Source organism: Neofelis nebulosa, chromosome 5 (assembly GCF_028018385.1).
Source record: "Neofelis nebulosa isolate mNeoNeb1 chromosome 5, mNeoNeb1.pri, whole genome shotgun sequence".
Classification (NCBI taxonomy): domain Eukaryota; kingdom Metazoa; phylum Chordata; class Mammalia; order Carnivora; family Felidae; genus Neofelis; species Neofelis nebulosa.
The window spans coordinates 61,882,617-61,906,045 of NC_080786.1; positions in this window are offsets into that span (position 1 = coordinate 61,882,617).

The window sequence follows — 23,429 nt, forward strand, 5'->3', positions numbered from 1 at the left end:
TACTGTTGGCATCTAGTGGGTAGAGGCCAGGATATGCTAACTAGCCTCTTCTTCTGTTACTTTGACTATAACACTTGTTAGACCTTCAGTCTATCTCACAGGCTGCTTTCATCTGTTGTATTTTCCTTTCTCTCTTCACTGCATATGCTCAACTAGTTTATTGAGTTTGAAATATAAATAATTTAAATGGACAGTTTTAAACGTCTTATTTTTCTCAAATCTGTAGGTTTCTTTCTGTTGTATGCTCAGGTTTATATTCTATCCTTTTTTTTTTTTTTTTTTTTTTTTTTTTTTTTTTTTACTACTTCACACGTAGCTACATTGTGTGTCTGATTCCATTGTGTGTTTTGGTTGGGAAGTCTAAATCTGTTATTTCTTATTTCCGGGCCGTTAGTTACACTCTCTTTCCCTTCATGTTGTATACACTTCTAGTATGGAACTCAGAGGACTGTACTTATTTATACATTTGTACTTCCTCTTACATTGGGAATAAGTTCTGAGAAAGGGCATGTCTTACCACTTTCTCATCCCTAGTTAACAGGTGGCTAGAGCCCAGCAGAATTCCATAAATGTTATTGAAAGACTGGATGGGCAGATGAATACCCACCTACTCAAATATAAATGCATACAAGCATACAATCTGTATACCTTTATTCACTTCCTTATCTACAGATTCTAATCATGCTGGGTCTGTCACTTAAAGTCTGGCTAGTTAAACCATTTGGTTATCACTAGGTCTTTGTGTAAATATTTGCTGATAACAAGACTTTTTCATTTGAAAAGGTAAATCACATTTTTACTTCTAGAGGGCAAATCAAAGTCTTTTAGCTTAGTTTAAACTTCCTGAAGTTTCTCCAGGTGACTTTTCTAAATATATAACTAGTGTGGCTCTTTCAGCATAGTAGTCCCATGGAATCAAAGAATTTCTCTAAATAAAACAGTAACTAACATTACTGTATTTTTAATAAGTGAACTGATAATAAACATTGGACATTTGAGATACACCTTACATTTGGGAAAAATAAATGGACATAAAAGTATATTATTTAATGAATTGACTGTTGAAATATTTTAAAGTAATTTTGATAATGTTTTCAGCCAATTCTTTTTCCTGAAAAATGTTAGAAATTATAATATGAATAAACAAAGTGTAACTCAGTATGCCATTGTCATGGAATTTATAGAATTTTTGGCTAAAAAAAGGCTTCTATAGATGGAATCCCAGGGAAATTAAATGATTTGAGCAAGCTCAAAATGCTAATTGGTGGACCAAGGGACAGCAGAAGCTGAGCTTTCATATTTCCTTTCTGGAGTATTGATAGGCAATATGAACTGGATACAGATCAGGTTAATCAGAACCATGGAGTCACAGCACTACCAGGGTCCCAGAGACCTTGAACTCACAGAGGCCAGGATCTACAGAGGAGGGAATTGAAGACCTGGAGAAATTGGCTGACTTGCTCCAAGTTGCAGACTATTTATAGAGCTAAGAACAATCTAGTTCTTTTCCCAACTGCCATTCCACTCCTCAATCTGGTCAGTAAACATTCATCAGATAACTACTATGTGCTCAGCACTGTGTTGCATAGTTTTAGAATACTGGAGTACTATAAAATATGGTGTCTTCTGATATAGGGTTTCAGTATCATTATGAATCCTAGATATAAAATTATCTTGTGATAATATAAGCACAAGTAATTTTATTATATGCTTTGGGAGTTCATGCAGGCCAGCTCTTTGCCTCCAAGCAGCACTGTATCTAACCCTGGCTGTTTATCCTGCTCTCAGAGATCTCCAAGGGAAGAGGTTCTGCACATCTTTTCCATGGTCTGTTTAATAACCCTTGTTATCAGGGAAGCCTTCCTTATATGTAATCTATTTTGCTTCTGCTGAAGTTTAAGCTTTTTGATTTTATTGTCTTCTTAGTCCAATAAGAGTTAGCTAACCAGAATCCTCCTTTACAGTAATTCTTCACATACTTACAGCTTACTACTGTGCCCCTCCTTAACTTAGTAAAACTGTATGCCCAATACCAGAGGCTGTAGACACTTTAAGAAAAAAATATTATCTATCTATCCATCCACCCACCCACATACATAAATGCATGCATATTTGATTTTGAGTTCATAAAATTCACTTGAAGAGATTATTAAGGATTTATCTACTTCTGCGCATTGCTTCTGTTAATAGTCATTCATAAAGGGCCTCCTGAACATCTACTGGTGTTAGGGAGGATGTGAAGGTGGTAGCAATAATATTTCCCTAACCTCCAACAGTTGACAATCTATTGGGATGATGCAAATGGAGAACTGTTGGAGAAAATTCCCATGTGGTCTTTCCTCATAAACTAAAGAAAAAGTTATCCTTTTTGAATTTATCAAGACATATTTACAATAATGGAGTTCTTTATGTTTACAAGCTTGAATCACTTAAAATCCTCAGGATTTATAAGAGTTGATGCATAAATGTATTCCAAGTTTTCTTTCTTTTCATACATCTACCCATCCATTCATTCACCAAACATGTGTCTGACCCATCCACTGTAGGCCATGTTGAAGAAAGAGCACACACTTGGGTTTGAATATTGACTGACTTCCTAACTGTGAGGCTTAGAACACGTTACTTAATATCTAGGGGTTTCCCTTTCTTAGTTTATGAAACCAGAATAACTATACCTAACCTGATGTAGATTGAAAGATTAAATGAGATGTATGAAACCCCTTGGTGGTGAAAACACCTCCTTTCCTCTACCTCATGACCACAGAAGAGGGATGTTCATCAGTTTAACAATCCTGACATCTTTCTGCCTGCTCACTCACTGCCTGCTTTCCAGACGAGAAGGAATAAGTTACCTTATTGGCAGGTTTGAAGAAGCAAACTTGTGTGTTTGGGGAAAGACATGTGAGGTTTAGCCCATCTTCCTGTCTCCTCTTTAGGATCTGCAAATGCCTGCAAAAATGCTCATTCTAGTCTTCTCTGCTATAATGTGTATTTAACAAGGGCAGAGCACCACGTGGGGAAGAGTGAGATTTTTCAACTACACCTGTAACCAGGTGGGAGCATTTGCTTAATTCTGCATACAATTTTAGGAAGCCCATTGTTGCTGTACCCCTAAATCTTCTTCTCCAGTTTCAACTTTAACAAAAATAAAGCTTGTATTTTGTGTACATCCTTGTATTTTGGATTAGCTCTCAATTAATTCAAAACTAAGGCAAGGAACACAAATTTATTATTATACCCTTCCATATACTAATACCTTGCATTTGCCTAATACATAATACATGCTCAAGACATTTTCCTTTCCTCATTTTTAAATTTCCTCCAATGTTATATGTTGTTAAAGATAAAAATACATGTAAGGTTATCTTTCTCTCTCCAAGGAGCTTCGAGTTCAATAAAAGATTTAAGATGGATGAACAAACAGCTACAGTGTAAGATAGCAGGAGTAAATATAAGGCAGGTGCAGGCAAAGTGCTATGGGAATTAACCAGACAAAGAGATAACCCACCATTGAATCAAAATAGGCTGTAAGAACAGGGTTAGACACTAATCATTCAGTCCTGGGACTGAACAACCCTCCTTCCATTTCTTTAGTTTCTTAAAAAAAAAAAATCCCCTATTGGAGTACGGCTGTCAGTCTTCTCTCCTGTTTGACATTGGAAGGCATCTAAGATTTTAACAGCAAAGCTGACATTGCCACACCCACAATCCTTCTTTGTAGAAAGTCTAAGGGTATTCTTAAGTATCTATGTCTTTTAGACACATCTGAAACTTTGCTATGAAAGGGGAAATCCACTTGATCTCTTTTTAAGTTGATCTTTTAAACGAAGCTCATCATTTCTCCTCTAATGATTCAGAGAGATCATTTCAACACCGTAGCTCTCAGACAACACTTACAGTCAAAGGTGTATTTGGTAGTGAGGCAAGCTGGAAGAGACTATAACTGACATAAATTCTCCAAGATGAGCTGGCTCACTTTCCAAATTTCATTAGGGACATACAGATTCACGGCAGTTATAGCTTCTATAGGTAGTACAAAAGAGAGACTAGCTAGAGAAAAGAGGTCCCAGAAGTCTGTGGTTAACAAACAAGACACCTCTCAGAGGGGTCTCTTGTTGGAAGTATGCCAGGACAAAAATTAACCAGCCACAAACCTACTGTTTCAGTACTACCCGGCACTTGCAAAAAACAGTGAAACAGAAGCGGCCAATCAGGGCAAATTGCTGTGTGGAAATGTCTGGGAATGGTGGGCAGTAAGGGATCTTCTTTCCAAAGTTCGGTTCATGGCCCTTAAATTTTACCTTTATAGGCTTAATATTCTTTGTTTTAAGTGAAGCATAGTTGATATACAATGTCAACAATATTATATTCATTCAGGCGTACAACATAGTGATTCAATAATTCTCAATATTATGCTGTGCTCACCACGGTAAGTAGTTACCATCTGTCACCATACAACATTATTGCAATATTATTGACTATGTTCCCCTATGCTGTCCTACTTTTCACCCCATGACTTACTTATTTTATAACTGGAAGTTTGTACCTCTTAATCCCCTTCACTTATTTCACCTATCCCCCTCCCCGGTGGCAACCACCAATTCATTCTCTGTATTTATAATTCTGTTTCTGTTTTTTGTTTATTTGTTTGTTCATTTAGTTTTTTAGATTCCACATAGAAGTGAAATCATATGATATTTGTCTGTCTTTGCCTTATTTTACCTAGCATAATACCCTCTAGGTCCACTCATGTTGTTTCAAATGGCAAAATCTCATTCCTTGTTAGAGCTCAGTAATATTCCTGTGTGTGCGTGTGTGCGTGTGTGTGTGTGTGTGTGTGCGTGTGTGTGTGTGTGTGTGTGTGTGTGTGTGTGTAATATCTTTCTTATCCATTTAACTATCAAGGGACACTTAGATTGTTTCCCTATCTTGGCTATTGTAAATAGTGCTGCAATAAACACAGGGCTGCATATATCTTTTTGATTAGTGTTTTTGTTTTCTTTGGGTAGTAGTGGAATTACTGGATTATATGGTATCTTTCTCCTGCAATTCTGAATGACAACCTTGCCAGGTAGAGTATTCTTAGTTGTATGTTGTGTTTTTGTGGTTTTTTTTTTCCTTTCAGCACTTTGAATATATCATACCACTCTCTTGTTGCCTGCAAAGTTTCTGCTGAAAAATCAGCTGGTAGCTTAACGGGCTATCTCTCGTACATAATTAATTACTCCTCTCTTGCCTCTAAGATTCTCTCTTTATCTTTAATCTTTGACATTTGAATTATCATGTGCCTTGGTGGTGACCTCCTTAGATTGACCTTATTTGGGACTCCTGGACCTGTATCTGGATGTCTGTTTCCTTTCACAGGTTAGGGAAGCTTTTAGCTATTATTTCTTCGGGTAAGTTTTCTGCCTCTTTCACTCTCTATTCTCATCCTGAGACCCCTATAGTCCAAATGTTAGTATGCTGGATGTTGTCCTGGACATCCCATAACCTATCCTCATTCTGTTAAAAATATTTATTTATTTTTTGGGAAAGCACAAGCAGGGGAGGGGGAGAGAGAGGAGGACAAAGGATCTGAAGCGGGCTCTGTGCTAACAGGCTGACAGCAGTGAGCCTGGTGTGGTGCTCAAACTCATGAACCACGAGATTATGATCTGAGCCAAAGTCGGATGCTCAACCAACTGAGCCACCCATGTTCCCCAGCCTATCCTCATTTTTTTGGTATTTTTTATATGAAATTTATTGTCAAATTAGTTTCCATACAACACCCAGTGCTCATCCCAAAAGATGCCCTCTTCAGTGCCAATCACCTACCCTACCCTCCCTCCCACCCCCCATCAACCCTCAGTTTGTTCTCAGTTTTTAAGAGTCTCTTATGCTTTGGCTCTCTCTCCCACTCTAACCTCTTTTTTTTTTCTTTTTTCCCCTTCCCCTCCCTATCCTCATTTTTTAATTTGTTTCTCTCTTTGCTGTTCAGCTTAGGTGCATTTCATTACCCTTTCTTCCAGATCACTGATATGTTGTTCTTCATTCTCTAATCTGTTGTTGAATTAATGAATTAGTGTATTTTTCATTTCAGTTATTCAACTATTTAGATCTTTGTTAAAGTTCTCACTGAGTTCATCCATTCTTTTATCAAGAGAGATGTTGGGCCTCTGGCCTTGTAAAAAAGTGTTGGCTTCTGTGACTATTTATCAAAATACTCAGGGTACCTGATCATAAATTATGTTTTACTCATAGTCTGTCTTACAAACTGAGAAAAGCAGTTGGGTTTTTGAAAACCCTTTGATAACACTCCAATAATAGACCACCTAACAATGCCGAGTGACACTGCTCATTGGAGGAGGCCTTCATTTCTCAGAAAACACCTGTGATGAGGAAAGGAGATAGCTCAGGTTAGTTCAACGCCGTTTCAGGGTTGGGATGGAGAAGAGCAAAACCACGATGCCTCAAGTTTCCCTGTCTGTGTGGGCATGAGGACAGGGATAGGAAGAATAATCCTTGACAGGAATGAATTTTATATGTGTGTTTCTCAGTTATAAAATTCTCTTGTTCTAACAAGCTTATAGAAGCATGATGCAAAAAGAAAATCTTTCTCTACTTCATGCATATTTATTTCTTTTTTGAGGAGGACCAAAATGACTCCCACTAATTCATCAAAAAATATTAACAATAGTATAGTGAGAAAAATGGTGGTTATAAACTGCTTTTAATTGATAAGAAAATAAGTTGGTTTAAAATATTTTTCTGTATTTTTAAACAAGTTAGCTTGTGCATTTAAATCAATGATTATAAACGATGATATGCCTGTAAAATTCAAGGGGCTAAAAGATTTGAACAAGTTATCTATTTATTTTCTATAATTTCTTATATTTTAAATAATCATCACATTTTAGGAGGCTTGACTGAGCACTGGGAAATGTTAAAACTGCAGCTGAAAAAATTAGGTTAATTGTAATTCATTAGATGCTGTCCTTATTAAAAGTGAATTGATTTAATCCCCATTAAAAGCCCTAAGGCATGAGAAAGCAAAATGGCTATGTGAAAGCTTAGTGTTCTTAACAATTAGAAGATACCTCAGTTCAGTGTTTCTCAAACTTTAACGTGCATATGAATTATCTTGGATCTTGTTAAAATGCAAATTCTGATTCAGCAGGTATGGGACCAGCCTGAGAATCTGCATTTCTAACAGGTTTTCAGAGGATGTGATGCTGTTGTCCACAGACCACACTGAAGGGAGAGGCTTTTGTTAGACTTCTTTTTTTTTTTTTTTTTGTAGTTCTTTTGTCACATAATTAGTAAGCCCTTACTAATTGAAATACTATGGTAAGGAGTTATAGAATGGCGTAATATGATCTGCTATTCTGGACATTTTTTAGAACATTTCAAAAAACACTTTTATTGAGATATAATTCATATATGATACAATTTATCCTTTTGAAGTAGACAATTCAGTGGTTTTTTAAATATATTTACAAAAATATGCAATTATCACCACAATTGATTTTAGAATATTTTTATCACCTCAAAAAGAAAAACCTATACCTTTAGTGTCACCTTTTTTATCTTCCCCATTTCCTTCTAGACCTAAGCAACCACAAATCTACTCTGTATCTCGCTATATTTTTCTATTTTGGACTTTATGTGAATGAAATAAAACAATATGTGGCCTTTTGTGACTGGTTTCTTTCACTTAGTATAGTGTTTTCATATAAGGCTCATCCATATTATAGATTGTGTCAAAATTTCTCTCCTTTTTAAGGCTGAATAATATTCCATTTTATGGATATACTACTATTTGTTTATTCATTTGTCATCTGTTGGACATTTGGGTTGTCTCCATCTTTGAGCTATTATGAATAATACTGTTATAAACATCCATGTTCAAGTTTTGTATATACATACTTTCATTTCTCTTGGATATATACCTTGTAGGATAATTTCTGGAGTAAATGGTAACTGTATGTTTAATTTTTCTGGAGCTTTTAATTTAAATAAATAAATCAGATTTAGAAATATAGATATTCATATGGGTATGTATATGGCTAGATATACATCAAGCAATTGGCTTCATGAAAAGCATTCCATAGTTAAATAATTTTGAGGAGCACTATATACATTTAAAAAAAAATAATTTTGAGGAATACTGTATATTAAAACTCTCTTGAGGAAAACCAGACAAAAGAGGAATCATTTAACTTTGTTTAACACAGGTTTCCCCAACATGTTAGGGAAACATGTTTGGAAATCTTTGAAAGTGAAATATTTACAACTCAAGGATTTAGTGTTTAATAGAATGCCCTTTGAGAAATGGTTTACTTGAATGTTCTGAAGACAGAAGACCTATTGGATGAGTATGAGTATTTTCCAGGAACGTATGAATGATTTGTTTGGACTGGACTGAAAATGGCTTCAACTCCAGAGGTAAATTCCATAGGAACATAGGTGGGAGTGTGGTTTTCAACGAGGGATATTTGAGCAGAGCAATAAGATAAAAATGTAGTTTCTGTAAGTTGTTCTGGCAATGATATATAGGCTGATGTGGAAATATCAGGGAGACCATTGAGATTGTCTAGCTATTGGCATCCATAAGATGGCGAACCAAATAAGAATGAGCAAATTGTGATGACACAAGGGAAAGGGGAAATACTAACGTTTTTGTAAATAAGATGATAAATAATATGGAATACATTATTGGTAGCAGAAATGCCAGGTGTAATATGATAGAAAAGGTAATGAACAGAGAGATTCCATTCCAACCAGATTTATTAGAATATCTATGTAAAAACTTCTATCATTGTAAGAAAATTATAGTCCATTTTTTCATCATTTCTCATTTGAAAATCAGTACTTGATTTCTGCGTGTGACCCTGCCATAGGTTTTGATGTTACCATCTGGTAGAGCCTGCTTATTATCTTCATTATAGACTGAGGCTCTTTTTATGCTAATTCCTATTTTTCGCCATTAAATTGTAAGTTAACTCAATTTCAAATTAATGAGAAATAAGATTAAAGATAAAAACTTCCCCTGAATGTTATTATTAATTATGCTGTTAGGGCACAATATTTAGCACTGCTCAAATCTGCTTGTAAATAAGTTCTCTATTTGAATAAGATGACCTGTCTTTAATTTTGTTCCTGTTACTGTTTTTTCCTGTTTGCCTTTTGTTGGATGTCATTGGAAAATGGAATTGCCAGATGGTTTGTAGAGAGAAGTGAACAATGACAGTTTTTCTTTTAAAGACTCTTTATACACAAACAAGTTAGCAAACAAACAAAAAAGAACGTTTGCTTAAAAAAAAGAAAAGAAACTTTTGCTTAAAACACACAGATACACTCAGAATCTCAGATTGTTAATTATATACTCTTGTTTCTATCAGGAGGAATATGACAAATATGGGTGATAGTTCTTAAATTAGATAGCAATATGGATCTCTAGGAGCCACACATTGTCAGCATAACAAAGCATGCAGATAGTCCCCTGGCCAGCATTTGTTGTTCAGCTATAGCTATTTAAGTCTCCATTCATTTTTACACGTGGTGCTCCCTGATATCAGTAAAGAGCTGCCCATGTTGCCCACAGGAGCTCCAACAGTATAAAGATCATCAATATAGACATCAGGAGATCACTTCAGTGATCACTTCAGATCCACCCACTGGGAACTCCCTTCCCTTCTCTGGGCCTCGGTTTTCTCATCTGTAAAATGGGACATGTGGAATGGGAAATCTTGAAGCTTCTTCCGGTTATAAATTCTGTAATCCACAAAGCATAAACCTACAACTTCAAATGTAATCCAAAAGCTGTAATTCTGTAAAAAAGACCAGGAAGAGATTTTTAGAGGATAATGAGGCATAAAGACTTCTTCTCTGAACCCCACAGCCTTTCTTCACTAGTCCTGGGGCTACACGGAGAAGGTAAGGCATCTAGCGAAGATAGGAGATCATATCTAATTGGAGGGTGGAAAAGAACAAAACATAAGCAGCAACTAAACTGCATCAGACATTATGGAAGCAATGGATTCTACCTACCTTTTAGGCATAGCTTTAGGACAACCTTGTTTTCCATTTAGGTCTTGTTTCTGGTTCTCTCGAAAAATGAAAGTTCTGTGGGATTTCCACAGCTCCAGCATAGCGTTACATACCTTATATTCAATATATTCATGTTGAACTTATTGTCGTCCATTATTCACATCAGTCGTCAGTCTAGAGGAGATTTTAGACAAGAAAATAAAGCACCATATATTTCCTCAAATAATTCTTTGAATTGCTCACTTTTAAATTGAGAGGAATAGCTGCAGTCTCAATGAATATTTCTTTAAAAATTATATACATATATTAATAAAAACTATAATTAAAGTTCCTTTTTGCCCAATTAAACGGTTTACATTTCTGTGCTGATTCCCAGGAAACACATTCTAAGTTACAAAGGCATATATGGTTCTCACGTTAACACACATATTAACCAAAAACGTTACCTATGTGTTTTCTGGATATACTCCCCACACTCACATAATTAAGCTAGTACTTACATTGGTTAGTAAACGTATCAGAAATGAAAGTTATCAATTACTGTTTTAAGAGTATGATGCCTTTTAAAAGTTGCTTTTTATGGGTCATTTCTAATGTACATATGATATTGGCATAACTGAAGATCCCAGTGAGGCCAAGCTCAAGAAGTTGGAGTGAGAAAGAAAATTAGATATCTTCTGAAAATCAACACAAAATCAATGAGGGTAAAGATAAATCGAGGTAATTCTGTTCTCAGAGAAATGGGAAGAGCTGACCATAACCTTAAGTTACTCACAGAGCTTGAAAAAGAGTTTGGCAATCAAAGGTGCTGGGACACAAAATCCTACAAAGATGGCAGCCCATCCAAGCACACCCAGGAGAAATGGAGCCTTAAAACAGCAAACTCTGAAAATCTTGGTCCTATGTGCCAATAAATAAGTTAATTTATCCCACTGAACAATAAGTTTCACATAACTAATTCCATGTGTTAGATCTCTGTGATAGATTATAGTATGGTTCCTGTATCAGCTTGGATACAATTAAGAGAGGGAGAAACACATAGTGATTTGAACATGGGAAGTTTAATGCAAAGAATGGTTAACTCTAACAGGAAGTTGGAGGAAAGAATAACTAGACAGTAAGAACTATAGGAGACTCTAAAGAATACATGATCACAGCTATTACCCCAGACTGGGGTCCATACCCTTCAAGAAGAGGCTCCCCAGACTGGGGAGATCTCTGGAAGAGATCCAGACATTGTCGGAGAGGGTGTGGTCGTGATTCACTGGATGGCAGAGAGGCCACTGTGGTGGCCACCAAAACTTGCTGGAAATATGACCTCTGGAACTTGCCAGAAATCTGCTCTCTAGAGTGCTGGAGAAAACTATTTATGGAGAAGTATCTCTTCACTACAACATTTCCCAAAGGGTGTGTCAGGGGAACCTGCTGGTTGTTGGGGTTTGATGACCACCAGTCATTGCAAGAACCAAGAGTTGAGGAAGCTGTCTACAATGTAGAAGTTGACACTGGAAGAACTATGCACAAATGCAGCAACCTAATGCTAGAGAAGCTGCCCATGCTGCTGAAGCCTAACACTGGACAAACAGCCTGCATTAGAAAATCTGGCTAGTAGGAACCTGTGTGCCGCAAGAGCCAGTTGCTGGTGAAGATTTTTGTGCTAAGGGAGCCAGGCATTGGAGAAGTTGTCTCAGGAACCTGCCTACGAGAGCATGGTGGAACAGGAAGAGAACCCATTACTTTACCATGTCTCTCTAGTACTTTCAACTGGTAGGGGAAGGGAAATTATTTAAAAGACCCAGATCCATTTTTACACAGAGGGAAAAAGCAAATTTGAAGCCGGACGTAATAAACCAACAATGAGCACAACTCCCAATTATGCTCATTCCATCTATTAAAAGGATTATAAATACACGTCCTTAATCATAGAGACTGGGGTACTCCCCTGAAGTCAGTTATTTCCCCTATCCATTGCCAACTTGGTCATGTAACTTGCTTGGGCCAATAGCATTTGAGTGGAAGTGGTACACCACCAGCTCTGAACAGAGGTTTTGTTTTTAATAATTTTTTGTTGTTTAATTTTTTATTTCATAATCATAAACTTAACTCTGCAATCCAGCTAGATTTGGAGGGGATAAGGAAAATATGGACCCACAGAACTGCAGCAAGAGCACAAAGATTATAGGATATTTCAAACAAGGGTGATGGGGTGTTCACCTGAGCTACAAAAGGATTGGTCTGGCGGTTGAGATAAAACACAAGTCAAATTTATTAGACTTGTCCACAGTCAGCAGTAATGATCTTGCTGGTCTTGCCATTCCTGGACCCAAAGCTGAGCAGAAATTTTAAATGTGAATGTGTAATTCGATATCTCTATCCTCTTCCATGAAGAAAGCAAGTCCCAGAGAGAGGCTACTCTTTTATCTGAGTCCCAGAATGAGGCACAGAGTTTAGTGGAGCCACAGCCAACCTACAGACCTCTAAAAGAAGATAAGACATTGATGTTTATTGATGTTTATACACCCCTAAGGATTTTGGTTGTTTTTTACTAAAAATGCAGCTTCATGCTTGACAAACAACTCTGGTTTTGACTTGGCTAGTTACGACTATGCTGCATAAACTGTAGTGTAAATCATTATGTTATTTGCTGATTTTACATATTCACCTGCACTAAGAAGATGTAAATGGAGAGGCAAGGCTTGAGCTTGGATTGAAGCAAATTGCATCACAGCACTGTCAACCTGAGAAAAGTCTCCAGATGCAGCTAGCTAGTATTTCCCAGATGACATCTAGCTGGTATTTCTTGGATGGCATCTCAGCCTTGCTTAGGCATAACTGTCTAGTGGAAGGTTAGAGATGGAAAGATTATAGTCAACTGTTTCTTTAATGCCAAGAGCTGCTCTACAATACTATCACTTTTCTGTCTTTGACAGTTTTGCTGATCAACTGTCAAGATTATCATTTACTTCATTTTATTTTATCTTAATCAAGCATCCCCAGATCAGTTGGGATACTGGGTTGTGGATTATCTTTGGATTGATTGTTGTCCTTAACTAGATTTGGTTGACTTCGACACAACTTTCTGTGGAGGAAATTTTTTTTTTGACAATTTCATACTCACATAGACTCACTCACTTACATAGACGTATTCTTTCCTAATTGATTTAGAAGAAAATCATTTTCTAATTCACTGTTCTCCTAGCCACTGTAAGTATAATTGATTTCCCTGTGCATTGCTATTAAAACAATTATTATATTTAGTAATCTCAAAGCACCTCCCAACCACACACACACAACCACACACACATGCACGCACGCGTGCCACTGCCACCTGGGACTAGATAGTTCAGCCTTTATTCAGCTGAAAAATAATTCTGCTACTCAATAAAATATTTTTAATTAAATTCAGAAATAGGAATTAATATACTATGATTTTATCACTGAATTATTAGAGCATGGGTCAAATATTAACATGTATGTAAAATCTATGTATAATTAAGGAAAATTTGGAAACCTGGGTGGATCGGTCAATTAAGTGTCTGACTCGTGATTTCATCTCAGGTCATGATCTCACAGTTTGTGAGACTAAGCCTCACATCAGGCTCTGCACTGAAGGTGTGAAGCCTGTTTGGGATTCTTTCTCTCTCTCTGCCCCTCCTGCTCTCTCTCTCTCTCAAAATAAATAAATAAGCCTTAACAAAAGAAAAACTAAATATCACTAATGCTTTCCTTTGACAGTGAGAAATGTTACTTCCTGTGGATATTTTAAAAATTGTCTACAGTGTTCAGATCCTATTTCTGTAATAATGATCAATCCTAGAACTAATTTCGTTTGGGGCAAGTAAATGAAAGACATCATGAGGAAGTAGAAAAAAAATGCACAGTCTAGTCTAGGCTCTGCCATTGTACTTCCAGAATCAGCTTTCTTATATCTAAAGCGGGGATTAATAATATTTGCTCGACCAAACTCATGGGAACCTTTTTCTAAGAACCAAATTAACATGTGTCAGTAAAAAGGATATGTAAATAGTAAAAGTGTTTGCAAACGTGAAAAATTTTTATACTGTGAAGCGATGTTGGAATCTTCCTTAATCCCATTGAACCTAGAGCCTAGGCAAGGGGGTAAGACTTATCCAGAAGAGTAATCTTCAAAGTATATCCTACTACAGAAAGAAACACAAGATATCGATAGGATGTTAAAGGTAAGAGTAGGTAGAAATGTAATGTCTCCTTCTTCTGAAGCCATTAATAACTATAACTTCAACTATCAGGAAGTATCATATTTCCCAAAGTCCCATTTAACAAAAAAGATGTGGTCAAGCAGTAGAGAAATTTATTGCTGATATGCTCCCTAATAATTATATAGTATTATCATTAAAATGGGAGGAGACAAAATGATGAAAAGTAGCTTAATGCCAAACTGGAGGTGGGGGTTAGGGATGGAAGGAACGTACTCAACCCATACTCATCTTCTCTCTGGCTTTGCCTGCACTCCATTGTTCCAAGAATCTAGTGAGCACTTAGTTTCCTTATTTCTCTGTAGTCCCCCAGCCTTGGGGCAAACCCTCTATATTAAAAATTCATGTGGCGTATTATATTTCTTTGTTAAACTGTCTGTCTCTCCCATAAGACTAGAAGTGCCTTGAAGATAAGAATCCTGTCTTTTTTTTTTTAAATTCTTTTTTAAGTTTATTTATTTTTAGAGAGAGAGCAAGCAAGCACAAATGGAGTAGGGGCAGAGAGAGTGGGAGAGAGAATTCCAAGTGGACTCCACGTTGACACAGCACAGAGCCCAACATAAGGCTCAAACTGACAAACCGTGAGATCATGACCTGAGCTGAAATCAGGAGTTGGAGGCTTAACCAACTGAGGCAACCAGATGCCCCTAAAGAATCCTGTCATAATTGTCTTGTAGCCCTGACTGATGCTTTGCACTGGGCCTGGCATTCAGTAGATGTTCAATGAATGTTAGGTGAAGGAATGAATGGGTAGAAAATAGAGTAAAGTAGTAGGAAGAGATAGAATTTAGTAAAGCTTTAATGAAGAATTGCACTTTTTAAATTAAAAGGAACTGTTTTCAAGACAGAGCATAACACAAATGTTGTATCAAAGTTTAATAGAAAAATTAGTCCATAGACTTGCAGGTATTTTTTTCAGGAGACTCCTGGAAGACATGATTAGTTGCTAATGTCTGATGAGTTCCTATGTTTACGCTTACTCTTAAAAATAGACTTAGAACAATTATGATATTTGGTTTAAACAGATAACACTTTTCTTTGAAAAAAATAATGTATTTTTAGGTTGAAATAGGGTGGAGGAAGAGGTGTTACAAAAGTCACAGGGCTGTGTCCAGTATATAAACCTAAAAGCTTAGGAATCCTTTTCATATACAGATTTGGTAATTATTTTGTAAAATGAGAGAGAACATTTTAAATTTCTTTGAACTGAATATATTCTGAATTACAATATGGCATTAACTTCCATTTTTTCAGATGTTGTAAAGATAGGTGTGAAACTCTCAAGCATTTTCCAGAATTTTTGAGCAAACTTAACTATTAACCATCTGTAAACGGGTCATCTCGTTCTTCCTCTTAAGCATGACAAAAGAGTATATATAATCCTTGACTGTGCTTACAAGAAATATTAGGAGGAATACCGTATCTGCCAGGCTGTAGAAATTTGACTTTCAATGGAAATGTTTCATAAGGTAAATCTTACTTTGTCCATTACCCTGCCTGCTATATGATATAAATTATTTGCCTACTAATCACAAATCTCAAGATCTGGGAAATGGAGTTCCCTAGAACAGACTATATATTTTTTATTGCCATCTCGAATCAAACTGATGCCGTTTTTCATGAGAGGACTAATAAAAGTCACATTCTGTATTGAAACATCCCTGTATTTTATAGACCCATCTGATACAACCTTAATAAAGTTTTAAAACAATCCATAATAGATTTTGCAAGAAGCTCAGATCTGCCAGCGCTCTCATTAACAGCCCAATTTGAAGCACTACCTTAGGCATGATTATCTGCAAAATGTTAGTGGGGTTGTTTAATGTTAACAGACTAGCTGAAGGGACAGGAAGCTCAATTATTCAAAAATCCAGTTAGATTGCTATTTAGAGTAATTTAACAAATAAAATTTCATTTATTCTTATTTTCAAAGTACAGACTTATGTTTATTTCCTCAAATATGTAGTTCATCGAAAGTGCCGACATTTCTAAGTGATTCTGCATGAGAAGAAACAGTTGATTAAAATAAGAATACCCCTTAGCTTGTTAAAACATAAATGTATTACAAATGACACCATACTCAAACAGTCTTTGCTCAGTTGACTACACATTATGAAACAAAAAAGCCAGAGTCTTTCCCATCTAATGTTCACAGAAAGGACAAATAATGAACAAATATAGTTGCACGTAATTGTCTTTTACATATAATTGTCTTTTTTATTGACTCCTCTATCTGGGAGGATATCCCCTGGGCCTGAGACCTGTTTATAAAAAGTATTTACTTACCTAGACTTTCTTTCTTTAACATAGGAGGTTAGCAAATAAGATTGAATTAATCATCAGATATGGCACCTAGGCAGCTTGGTTAAGCATCCAACTTCAGCTCAGGTCATGATCTCCCAGTTCATGGGTTGGAGCCCCTTATCAGGCGCTGTGCTGATAGCTCAGAGCCTGGAGCCTACTTTGGGTTCTGTCTCCCTCTCTCTCCTGCCCCTCCCAAGCTCACTAGCTCTCTTTTTCTCTCTCTCTCTCTCAAAAATAAATAAACATTAAAATTTTTTTTATTAAAAAAAAAAGATTGAACTAATCATCAAAAAGAATGAGACAATTACTTTAGTTGTGAGGTAAGATTGTCTGTACTATATTAAACTTTGTGTGTATGTGTGCAAGTGTGTTAGAACTGATATTGAAGGGGCACCTGGATGGCTCAGTCGGTTAAACGTCCGACTTCAGCTCAGGTCGTGATCTCATGGTTTGTGAGTTCAAGCCCCGCGTCGGGCTCTGTGCTGACGGCTCAGAGCCTGGAGCCTGCTTCAGATTCTGTGTCTCCTCCTCTCTCTGCCCCCCCCCTGCTCATGCTCTGTCTCTCAATAATAATAAATAAACATTTAAAAAAAAGAGCTGGATTAATTTACTGCAAATTATTGAGAGTATGGTCAGAGTCTGGGAAGATAAGAGACAGCAGTCAAAAAGGGAGACTTATTTTCAATTGTTTCTTCTCTGTACTGTTTATGTGTGTGTGTGTGTGTGTGTGTGTGTGTGTGTATATATATATATATATATATATATATATATACAGCCAGTAAAAATATTCAATTCAAGGAAATTGATAAAATATAAATTTGTTGAATTAAAAACACAGAAGCAAACTTATTTATTATTTATTTATTATTAATTGCAGTGAAAGAAGATCCAAGCCATGGCTATTAGACTACTAACTCTCATAGTGGGTTTAGTGATGATAACAAAAACAGAAAGGCATTTCATACACTTGCTACTAGTCACCCTTCTCCACTACACCCATTAGTAGAATTCCAACCAATATTTATTCTTTATTGTACAACTTAGCCATTGGACACCATTTTTGTATACTTTTGCATTAAATTTGACAACATACTCGGTTCTTAGTAGGTCAGTTGAACCATTAAAGCCACTTTGGGTCAGGTAGTGCGATTTGGAATTACAGAATTAGAATGAACATTAATGTATTCTTGTTCCTTTTTGTTAGCTTTTAAATGTCGTATGTCTAACTCTTGAATCTGTTTATTTTAGAATTCTGATCACTTATCCAAAATTATTTTAAATTCCCAAAGACCAGTAGGCAGTATGTGGGGCAAAGTTACAAACATATCATATTTGAAGTCATTTCTCCTCTGGCTTTCACAGGAGGTCCTCGCCATTTCATCCCTGATGATTACCTAATCCTGCATAAGACGAGGAGGACAAAATGAGATAAATTAACACCCTAGGCTCCTGGGTACATTCCGTATATGACAGTTTTTCTTGCCCTGCAGAGACAATCTAGTTTTCTTGAAAGAATCACTTATTTTACTCATAGAAAGCAGTGTGCTCCCCTGCCTCACTATGAGAGGTAATAATTACAAGACCTGCTTCATACTTTGATGTATCTGTTTGTTTCTTGGATATTGCTCCTGGGTTATTATAGCAACTGTTATATTTCAAACAGGAGTTTATACGATATCTTTATATGACAAGTAGCACCTAGACTTTTCAAATTAGACTTTGCCCATGACTCATTCCCACTTGTTATGTTCACGGTATGTTCACTTGTTATGATCTGGTTTCTGTGACCAGATCCGCAATATCATTTTTATTTAATTTTGTTGCTCAGTTAATGCTAATTTCATTTTGCTATTTTCCATATTAAGGAAGTCAGAAACATTCCCTTTTAGGTTAATGACACCTTTTCAGGATGATTTGAGGATTTATTTTTATATCTAGGTTGTTATTCTTTTTTTTTTTTTTTTTTTTTTTTCCAACATTTTTTATTTATTTTTGGGACAGAGAGAGACAGAGCATGAACGGGGGAGGGGCAGAGAGAGAGGGAGACACAGAATCGGAAACAGGCTCCAGGCTCCGAGCCATCAGCCCAGAGCCTGACGCGGGGCTCGAACTCACGGACCGCGAGATCGTGACCTGGCTGAAGTCGGACGCTTAACCGACTGCGCCACCCAGGCGCCCCTAGGTTGTTATTCTTTTTCTAAAGCCAGAGAAGAATAATTTCGGATCATTTAGGAAGATCCATCAAATGAATTATAATTTGTAACCACTTACTTCAGGCATTATTATTATTTTTTTACATATGAAGACATCATCCAGACTTTTCTAAGAATGTCCTGATTTAATGAGCTTATTCTTTTTAATGAAGGAAATTTATTAAGGGCATTACTAAATATATATTTATTTTGTAACATTCATTATATAAATATATTTATACACAAGGTGATTTTGATTAATGTGTATCAAAATTTGGTTGAGAAAATAAAATCCATATTTTCTTCCCCACTGGCAAGCAAGCAGGCAATATTAAATACGAAATATAATGATGATAAAATAATTTGAGAGATTTAATGGCATAAAATCTTACCTTTTTACAATGAGGTCAATGAGATGGTGGGTTAAGCCTCCCCAGGTGGCTACTGAGAGTCTCTTGCTCTGGTTGAGGATGGAAAGCTCTTCTGGCTCTTGCTGAGGTTTGGTGCACTTAGCTGGCAGTTGTGTACTCCACTTAAACATCAGTAGAGAAAACTCTTTACCCATGGCTGGGTTAGGTTTCAAGGTTAGGTACAACGATTCTAGGAGTCTCCCTGTAGATGACTGCTCAAGGACACTGGTCCAGATGAGTGTTGGGATTATGGAAAGATAATCATTACATTTATTGCCCAAACTAGACCGCTTTGGAGAATAAAGGGTAGAGGGATACTTAATTAAAGTTGTATAGTTGTAAGTATTAAAACATAAAAAATATTGCATTCCATAAAATAAACATGTGTGATTTATAACATGTAATAAATGAAAATACCAGAGTAGCAAGGACATTCATACTACTCTCTCTAAGCCCTACAGTAGGACTTAAAAACCTTTTGTGAATGACCCTATAATTTTCTATGTTATCCACTGACCCTGTCAACTGAGGGCCAGTTGCAGCAAAAGACTACTGGAGCCAATCTTCTCTAGAGTTTAGAGAACAAAGTGACTGTAGTTGATGTATGGATTACATCTCTATCTCATGGAATTGCTGGAAGGGTGAAATTGGATGGGGTGATGTGTGGGAATACCTTCTACCCTGCTGATCTAAGCATCCAGAAACGCTAGCCTCCTTCCCTTCCTTTTTTACCACTCACAGCACACTTGCACAAAATTCATACAACACCCACTTCACTTTACCTTTATTCTAGTTGTTCGTGCCTTTTGTCTTTTAGACTCAAAGCTTGTTTAGTACAACCCACTTTTTACATGTCTTTATACCTATCCAGGGCCCAGGACACTGTTAGATCATAAAAAATACATGTTGGTTAATGGAATGTTTCTGACTGTGCCCAAGAAAGAGACTCCTATCTGTCCATCTTGCTCAAAAAGTGGAGAAATAATTCAATGGGTTTGTTGAGCTTGAGGGCATTAAATGTTAAAGGCATGTGACATTCTTGGGTCAGATTGACAAGGCCAGCTTCTCATCTGTCATCTGGTTTCCTGAGTAGATTACTCCCCAGGTACATGATTCATTATGAAGAACAATACAGATTTTTAAGCTACTAATATATCCATAAATAGGCATGCATGTGAACCGAGATGCCCTTGGTCTCTCAGGTCCTCTATGTGAACCAATACATTCAAACCTCTGAATCTGCCATGCTGAGGGTCAGAACATGAATGAGAAAGATCAGGGAACAAGCTTCTCTGAGGCCAATCTCACCTGAGTCTCTCAGACATTTTTAGGCACGTTTACACCCTTTCATGAGTTGAAATAACTTTGCTATGGTGTGGTGTGTCTTTACTTTCCAAGGAGATCATTAGTCTATGCCAAATTTTATTTTTGTTTTCAGTTGTTTTTCCCCTAAAATTTTCATAATGATGTGAATGAACATGTATTGTTGAGTAGCACTTTGTAATTTATATTACCTACTATTTCAGTAGAAGGTATTATTATTCCTGTTTCCAGTTGTGAGGAAAATGGAGCTTAGAAAGATTAAAAGATTTGCTTGTGATTAGTAAGTGGTGGAAGTAGCCTTTTTTTTTTTACTCCAAATCTAATGCTTTTTCTACAGTGCCACCTGTCTTCAAATATATAGTGTGCAAAGATATTTATAATCCTTCTAATGAAGAATGTAAGTTGAAAATGAATTAGCTAACATCCCAGAAATGCTTCCTTTAATAAATACAATAAAAATTTGATAAGAATTTAGTGAGAGGTCATTCCATTCCATTTACTTTATGTAATTATTGTCTATTTTTTAAAAGTGTGACCTAGATCCTAGGTTGATTGGGCACTTTTAAATGCACATTGCAAACTAAGTTCAAGTCTACTTAAAATTTTCTAGGTTGCTTTGATTTGTTTCTGGGTCATGGCTGATGTTTGCAGACACTCTGAATCTGGAATCATTGAAAGGTTTTATTAATGAATCCTTCTCAAGCTGTTCATCAGTGAAAATAGCACAAATGCATATGGATGTTAGTCCCTGGGTGGCAAACTATGTCATCATGCCCAGCTTCCAAGAAGACCTGAGAAGTTTAGCACCACCCACACCCATTTCTTAAGAGACCTGTTTTAAGGCTGTGTAGATTTTCTATAAACAGACATATGTGTGAAAGCTACACACTTGGAGGAATTAAGGAAACCATTGGATCTAGAACAATAGATCAGAAGAATATTAATGTTAATCAGAGGCAAACAAAAATTGTAATATATTTTGATTACTGATTTCTTTGCAATCTTACCTGTTCCTTTGAATCTGTATATAGAGGAATCTTGGCCTATGCCCTGGGGAAGAACAGTACCTCCTTTGCTTTGTTTCCTCACTTCCTCTTCTTTTCTTTCCTTCATGATTTTGTTTTCCTTTGTAAAATATTCTTAAAACCATGGATTAGAATATACAGTGTTATATCTCTTTTTTTCTAAAAATATCCTGTATAGTAGGAAATATATATATATATATATATATATATATATATATATATATATATTGTGTGTGTGTGTGTGTGTGTGTGTGTGTGTGTTTACTTCTTACAACACTTTTAAAATGGAGACTTTCAGAAAAGATTTTATGGTGAATTCTCATTTAAACTCTTTCATCTTTTCCAGAGATTTGGTAGTTAGTGGTAAATAAGATAAATTTTTGAAATTAAGAAGAGCCAAACTAAAAAAATAAAGAAGTCAACCTTTTCCATATAACATAACAAAAAAGAAACAGAATCACAGAGTTGTAAGCAGGTATGGATGGAGTTGGCCGACATCAGACCTTTTGGGTTCCAAGACACCAGGAATTGGACTTCGAGACTGAAACAACCCAGTGGAAAGTGGATCGATTTGCTAAGGCTGCCATAATAAACTACCACAAATTGGGTGGCAGACATGTAGGTGCCTGGTTGGCTCAGTCAGTTGAGCGTCCGACTTTAGCTTAGGTCATGATCTCAGTTTGTGGGTTCAAGCCCTGTGTTGGGCTCTGTGCTGACAGCTCAAAGCCTGGAGCCTGCTTCAGATTCTGTGTCTCCCTCTCTCTCTCTTCCTCTCCCCCTCTCATGCTCTGTCTCTTTCTCTCTCTCAAAAAGTAAACATTAAAAAAAATTTTTTAATGGCAAAAATGTTCTGTTTCACAGTTTTGATGACCAGCAGTCTGAGATTAAAGAGTCAGCAGAGCCGTGCTCCCTCTGAAGGTGCCAGAGAAGGATCTATTCTAGGCCTCTCTCCTAGTTTGTCATACTTTCCTGGCAATTTCTGGTGTCTGTTGGCTTGTAGAAGCATCACACCAATCTCTGCCTTCATCATCACATGATTTTCCCTGTATGGGTGTCTTTCTCTTCATATGGCACTTTTCTTTTTTTGTAGTTTAACTTTATTTTTTATTTTTTTTTAATTTACATCCAAATTAATTAGTATATAGTGAAGCAATGATTTCAGTAGATTCCTTAGTGCCCCTTACCCGTTTAGCCCATCCCCCCTCCCACAACCCCTCCAGCAACCTCTGTTTGTTCTCCATATTTAGGAGTCTCTTTTGTTTTGTCCCCCTCCCTGTTTTTATATTATTTTTGTTTCCCTTCCCTTATGTTCATCTGTTTTGTCTCGTAAAGTCCTCATATGAGTGAAGTCATATGATTTTTGTCTTTCTCTGACTCATGATACCCTCCAGTTCCATCCATGTAGTTGCAAATGGCAAAATTTCATTCTTTTTGATTGCTGAGTCATACTGCATTGTGTGTGTGTGTGTGTGTATATATATATATATATATATATATATATATATATATATACCACATCTTCTTTATCCATTCATCCATCGATGGACATTTAGACTCTTTCCATACTTTGGCTATTGTTGATAGTGCTGCTATAAACATGTGGGTGCATGTGTCCCTTCGTAGTAGTGCAATTGCTGGGTCTAGGGTAGTTCTGTTTTTAGTTTTTTGGGAAACCTCCATACTGTTTTCCAGAGTGGCTGCACCAGCTTGCATTCCCACCAACAATGCAAAAGAGATCCTCTTTCTCTGCATCCTCGCCAACATCTGTTGTTGCCTAAGCTGTTCATGTTAGCCATTCTGACAGGTATATAAGGTGGTATCTCATTGTGATTTTGATTTGTATTTCCCTGATGATGAGTGATGTTGAGCATTTTTTCACGTGTCGGTTGGCCATCTGGATGTCTTCTTTGG